The following is a 6788-nucleotide window of genomic DNA, read 5'->3' as shown; positions in this document are numbered from 1 at the left end:
TGGGGAAGTGAGACACAGAACACAGAGGCAAGAGAGGAAGGTTTTGAGCCATTTTTTCTCATGGCCAAACTAAGCTGTGATAGTGGAATTGAGGCAGGCTCTTGTCCCCTGCCTAAGGACATGAGTGTGCATGACAAGGCACAGGAGGTGACCCTTTCCCCTGTCCCCATAAGAGGAATGGCACTGCCTCACCCCCAGCCCTGGTGCTTTTTGCTTTAGGCTGCCCCTTCCTGCTGCTGCTGCTGAAGCTGCCTCTGCTGCATTGCCATGGGCCAGGCTGGGTTCTGGTTCCCCCATGTTTCTGTAGCCATGACCAGGTCCCTTTCCCTCAGAGGCTGGCGTTCTACCATTCTGCTGTTGCCAGCTCTCCTTCTAGGGCCATGGGTCTCTAATCTTCCTCTCTCTCTTCAGGCTGTGTGTCCCACTGTGGCATGAGGACCATGGGCAGAGGAGCCCTGTTGCACTGCCTGGGCAGGGATATGCGCCTAGGGAAATAACTGACCCTTCTGATGTTACCCCTCTCCCACTCCAGGCTTCCTGGCCAAGGCAGGATCACTGAGTCAGCCATCCTCAGTGTCATTAAATATGGATGAAGCTGTCAAAATCACCTGCTCTGGGAGTAGCAACAACTATGGCTGGTACCAGCAGAAGGTCCCTGGCACTGCCCCTGTCACTGTGATCTATCTTAATGACAAAAGACCCTCAGACATGCCTTCAAAGTTCCCTGGATCCATATCTGGCACCATGAGCACGTTATCCATCTCTGGGGTCCAAGTCGAGGATGAGGCTGTGTGTTTCTATGGTGGCTGGGACAGCAGCGGCTATGCTGTGCAAGGTCCATGGCACAGCCCCACCATTGTCAGTACATGGAACGGGTGGGATTGCACATGGCCTGGGGCCCTCCCCCTCTGCAGTGCTCACCCCTCTGACAGCTCAGGTGTCATGGCCAGAGTCACTGTGCCTGGAGGGCCTTGGGGCCACGTTCCCCTGCCCTGCCTGATCTGTGCTCCTCGGACAATGGCTGACCTGCATTTTCTCCCCTCTTGTTCTCCAGGTTCCCTGGTCCAGGCAGCAGCAGTGACTCAGCCATCCTCACTGTCAGCCAACGTGGGAGAGACCGTCAAAATCACCTGCTCTGGGGGTAGCAGCAGCGGCTGGTATGCCTGGTTCCAGCAGAACCAGAAGGTCTCTGGCACTGCCCCTGTCACTCTGATCTACTGGAATGACAAGAGACCCTCGGGCATCCCTTCGCGATTCTCCGGATCCAAGTCCGACTCCACGGCCACCTTAACCATCACTGGGGTCCAAGCCGAGGACGAGGCTGTCTATTTCTGTGGTGCTGATGAAGGCAGCAGCAGCTATGGTGTGTAGTGACAATGAGGAATAGAAAGTGACAGACTCAAAATACACAGGAAAAATTTTAGCCCTTTTCCCTCCTGGCAGCTCATGGTGTGGCTGTGTCTCCCACAGCCTCTTGGTACTCATGACCATGTCCTCCTGCGCTGCCAGAGCTGCTTCTGTGCAGATGTTCTGCAATGGGCTGGGCTCTGCTCCTAGAACGTGCCTGTGACATTGTCTAATCTCTGACTGTTGCATTCCCTGTAACCTTGTCCAGTCAGGTGTGTTTACCTGGGACACTGACAGAGCTCCTCTTCTCCCCTCTCTTCTCCCTCTCCAGGTTCCCTGGTCCAGGCAGCATTGCTGAGTCAGCCATCCTCGCTGTCAGCCAACATGGGAGAGACTGTTTAGGTTAACAGCTCTGAAGGCAATCCCAAAAGATACTTTGCCTGGTTCCAGCAGAAGGTCCCTGGCACTGGCCCTGTCACTGTCATCTATGATGATGACAAGAGACCCTCGGGCATCCCTTCACAATTCTCTGGCTCTGCATCCAGCTCCACAGCCACCTTAACCATCACTGGGGTCCAAGCCGAGGATGAGGCTGTCTATTTCTGTGGTGGCCAGGACAGCAGCGGTACTGGTGAAGTAACAAAGACAAAGGAATTAAAAACATAGATTTTCAATCCTTCTCATGGCCAAGCAGAGTTGTGGATGTGGGACTGGGGCAGGTTTATGTCTCCTCTGCATGACCATGGCTATGAATTCCTTTTTTTGTCCTAGAGAACAGGAGGTGACTTTGTGGCTGGGGACCACTGCCCTTGATCGTACAAAACTCATGGTGTAGCTGTGTTCCCCACCTCACTGCCTCTTGCTACACATGACCATGGTCCCTGGTCTAGGCAGCATCGCTGAGTCAGCCATCCTGAGTGCAAGCCAATGTGGGAGAGACTGTCAGGATCACCTGCTCTGGGAGTAGCGGCAACAACTATGGCTGGTACCAGCAGAAGGTCCCTGGCACTGCCCCTGTCACTCTGATCTACTACAGTGACAAGAGACCCTCGGGCATCCCTTTGCGATTCTCTGGATCCAAGTCCGGCTCCACGGGCACCTTAACCATCACTGGGGTCCAAGCTGAGGATGAGGCTGTCTATTTCTGTGGTAGCTGGGACAGCAGCAGTGGTGCTGGTGAAGTGACAAAGACAGATTTTCAAATGAGGTGCAGAGGAATTAAAAATGGAGATTTTTCAGCCATTCTCCTGCCCAAGCAGAGTTCTGGATGTGGGACTGAGGCAGGTTTATGTCTCCTCTGCATGACCATGGCTATGAATTCCCCTTCTTGTCCTAGAGAACAGGAGGCTGGGGACCACTGTCCTCATCCATACAAAACTCATGGTATAGTTCCCCACCTCACTGCCTCTTGCTACAGATGACCACATCCTCGTGAATCTGCCAGAGCTGCCTCTCTGCTGAAATGCTTTGGCCTGGGCTCTACTTCTCAAATATACTGGTGACGGTGTGGGGGCCAATTCTTCTCTGACTGTGGCATTCCCTGTAGCTTTGCTTTCCAGGCAGGTCTGTTCTCCTGGGACACTGACTGAGACCCTCTCCTCCCCTCTCTCCTCTGCCTCTCCAGGTTCCCTGGTCCAGCAGCAGCAGTGACTCAGCCATCCTCGGTGTCAGGCAATGTGGGAGACACTGTCAGGATCACCTGCTCTGGGGGTAGCTATGGCAGCTATGCCTGGCATCAGCAGAAGGTCCCTGGCACTGCCCCTGTCACTGTGATCTATGCTAATGACCAGAGACCCTCGGGCATCCCTTCGCGATTCTCTGGATCCTTGTCCGGCTCCACGGGCACCTTAACCATCACTGGGGTCCAAGCCGAGGACGAGGCTGTCTATTTCTGTGGTGGCTGGGAAGGCAGCAGCAGTGGCAGCTGGTATGGTGATACAGAGAGATGTGGAAATGAGGTACAGAGGAGTTAAACCTGGAGCTTCTCTGCCCTCTCTCAGGGCAGAGCAGGGGTCTGGGCTTCATGCAGCTCCATGTCCCCCCTCCATGACCATTGGCTCTGAATGGCCTCCTGTTTGCCCCATGCTCTGCAGGATGAGACCCTGGGGCTGTGCAGTGCCTGGCATTGCCGTGTCACAGCCCCACCACCTCATTCTGCTGCAGCCACGTCCTCTTTACTCAGCCATGAGTACTCTTTACATGGGGCCGTGGCCTTGGGCTCAGGCCTTGGGCTCTGTCTGAGGCAGTGATCCCTCTGTTCCACCAGGACCTTTTGGCACAGGGCCCATCCTGCAGGTCAGAGAGGGCTGTCCTGGGGCACAGATTGACAGCCCTCTACTCCCCTCTCCCTATCCACATTCCCGGGTCCAGGCAGCATCTCTGAGTCAGCTGTCTGAGGTGTCTGCCAATGTGGAGAGACTTTCAGGATCAGTAACATTGGCTGTGCCTGGTTCCAGAAAATGTCCCTGTGACTGTGATCTATGACAGTAGCAAGAGACCCACAGTGGTGCCAGTTCAGGGCTGATGCAAACTCATCACTGGAGACAGCAACTGCACCAAATGACCCCGTCTCTGTGTGAGAGGCTCTCTCCTGTGAGCACAGGCTGCCGCGGGCAGGGTGCCATACAGAAATCCTGATGGTTGTGGCCACGGCTGGAGGAATCTCTGCACCTGATGGAAGCCGTGAGAGGCAGGGGTGAGAGGCAGCAAGGGCAGAGGCCTGTGCCGCCCTCTGCTCTCCGTTCCTGCTGTGCTGTCCCTGAAGCCCTTCTTGTCCCCACACGGTGTCAGTGTGGCTCCACTGCACAATCCTGAGGCTCCCCGGACAGGCAGGAGGCAAAGGGGTTGTGGCCAGCCAGGTGCCAGCGAGGCCAGCGGGGTTCAGAGCAGCCCCGCAGGCTCCTTTGGCCGCTGCCCTGGGCCGTGCTGTGCGCAGCAGGCAGAGGGGCTGCCCCTGGCTGGACAAGAGTGCAGCTGCTACGTGCTCCTGGTTGGTCCAAACACCAGCCCAGCTCTACCCACAGCCGCTGCAAACCTGATGGAGACCCTCAGCTCACTTTGAATTTGGAGGAGCTGGGGGCTTGATTTTCCTTAGTGTTGAGGAGCCTTGAAGCTCCTGGTCTTGGTGTGGTTCCCATTCCCTTTCAAAGCCCCTCTTCTTTGTTCCACAGTTCTCTTGTGGCAATTCAGAGAGGCCCAGGGTGGCATCCTCGATTGAAGCAGGATGTGTGCAGCAAGGCCATGGTCCTACTGGGCAGGAACTGGCTTTGGGTGGTCCCTGGCTGATCTGAGAGCTCAGCAGTTATGCTAGGAGGGAGGAGGCAACCCAGATCAAATTTGCCACCTTTTGGAGGGACAGAGGTTCCTGTTGTGGGCTGAGGGAACAGTGAGACAGGAGCTGTCAGGAAACATTTGGGGGCCAAATATCCATGGAGACCCTGTGCTTGGGCAGGTGGAGGTTTAAAAGTGGGTCAACACCCACAGCACAGCCCCATCAGTGTGAGGTCATGAAGCTTTTGGGATCACACTGTGGCCTGGGCCCCTCCTCTCCTTGCATTGCTCACTCACAGCTCAGGCCATGGCCAGACTCGCTTTGCCTGGACGAGGCCTTTGGGCACAGGGGGCCCTGTCCTGCTGCCCAGGCAGGTCTGTGTCCCCGGGACAATGACTGACCCCTGTCTTCTCTCCCATCTTCTCTCCCTCTCCAGGTTCCCTGGTCCAGGCAGCGCTGACTCAGCCATCCTCGGTGTCAGCCAACGTGGGAGAGACCGTCAAAATCACCTGCTCTGGTAGCAGCAGCAGCTACTATGGCTGGTACCAGCAGAAGGTCCCTGGCACTGCCCCTGTCACTGTGATCAACTACAATGACAGGAGACCCTCGGGCATCCCTTCACGATTCTCCGGTTCTGGGGGCACCTTAACCATCACTGGGGTCCAAGCCGAGGACGAGGCTGTCTATTTCTGTGGTAGCTATGACAGCAGCAGTGGCAGCTATGGTGTGTGGTGGCCATGAGTAACAGAAAGTGACAGATTCAACATGCAGAGGAAAGATTTTAGCCCTTCTCCCTCCTGGCAGCTCATGGTGTGACTGTGTCCCCCACAGCCTCTTGCTACAGATGACCATGTCCTCCTGTGCTGCCAGAGCTGTTTCTGTTCTGCAATGGGCTGGGCTCTGCTCCTGGAATGTGCCTGTGACCTTATCCCTGTCTGTTCTGTCCATAACTGTTGCATTCCCTGTAATCTTGTCCAGGAAGTTCTGTGCTCCTAGGACACTCACTAGTTCCACTCTTTTCTCGTAGCTTCTCTCCTTTTCCACATGTCCTGGTCCAGGGAGCACTGAGTCAGCAGCCATCCTCACTGCCAGCCAGTATGGAAGAGACCGTCAGGATCTCCTGCTCTGGGGGTAGCAGCAGAAATGGCATTGGCTGGTTCCAGCAGAAGGTCCCTGGCACTGCCCCTGTCACTCTGATCTACTACAATGACAAGAGACCCTCGGGCGTCCCTTCGCGATTCTCCGGATCCAAGTCCGGCTCCACGGGCACCTTAACCATCACTGGGGTCCAAGCCGAGGACGAGGCTGTCTATTTCTGTGGTAGCTGGGACAGCAGTGGTGGTCAGGATTGAGGTGCCCTGCAGGATGCTTGTTATTGACCATGGATGCTGGGGGATGCTGTTTCTGAGGAATGACTGAGGTTTGAGAACTGCAGTTTACAGGAATGGTTTTGCAGATTGGTAGTGCACCAGAGGCCCTTGGCTTTAGGGATCCCTGGCAGGACCAACATCCTGTTCTGCCATCTGGACATTTGGCCATCACCATGTCAGGTGTAACTCACTATAAATCTGGCAGATTTTCTCAGCAGGTGAAGTGTGATATGGGAAGTACCCCCTACTGAGGGAGCTGAGTGGGAACTGGGCAGATGTACTGGCAGGTTCCTGACCCGTGAAGGAATTTCATGGAGGAGCCATGGCCCAGGCATGTGGCGGTTTAAAAGCTAGACAGGGCCCACAGCACAGCCCCACACAGTGTAAGGACATGGAGATGGTGGGATTGCTCCATCGCCTGGGCCCCTCCCTTCCTGTAGCTCAGGTGCCATGGCCACCACATGCTGTGCCTGGATGGGGCTTCTGCACAGAGGGCCACATCCTGCTGCTCTGGGAAATCTGTGTTCCTGGGGTGCAGACTGATCTCCTTTTCCTTCCCTCTCTTCTTTCCCTCTCCAGGTTCCCTGGTCCAGGCAGCAGTGAGTCAGTAGCCATCTGCAGTGCCAGCCAATGTGGGAGACACGGTCAGGATCACCTGCTCTGGGAGTAGCAGCAACGACTATGGCTGGTTCCAGCAGAAGGTCCCTGGCACTGCCCCTGTCACTGTCATCTATTGGGATGACAGCAGACCCTCGGACATCCCTTCACGATACTCTGGATCCTGGTCCGACTTCACGGGC

The sequence above is a fragment of the Prinia subflava genome, chromosome 19 (genome assembly GCF_021018805.1).
Source record: "Prinia subflava isolate CZ2003 ecotype Zambia chromosome 19, Cam_Psub_1.2, whole genome shotgun sequence".
In the NCBI taxonomy this organism is placed as follows: Eukaryota; Metazoa; Chordata; class Aves; order Passeriformes; family Cisticolidae; genus Prinia; species Prinia subflava.
This window is presented reverse-complemented; position numbering follows the sequence as displayed.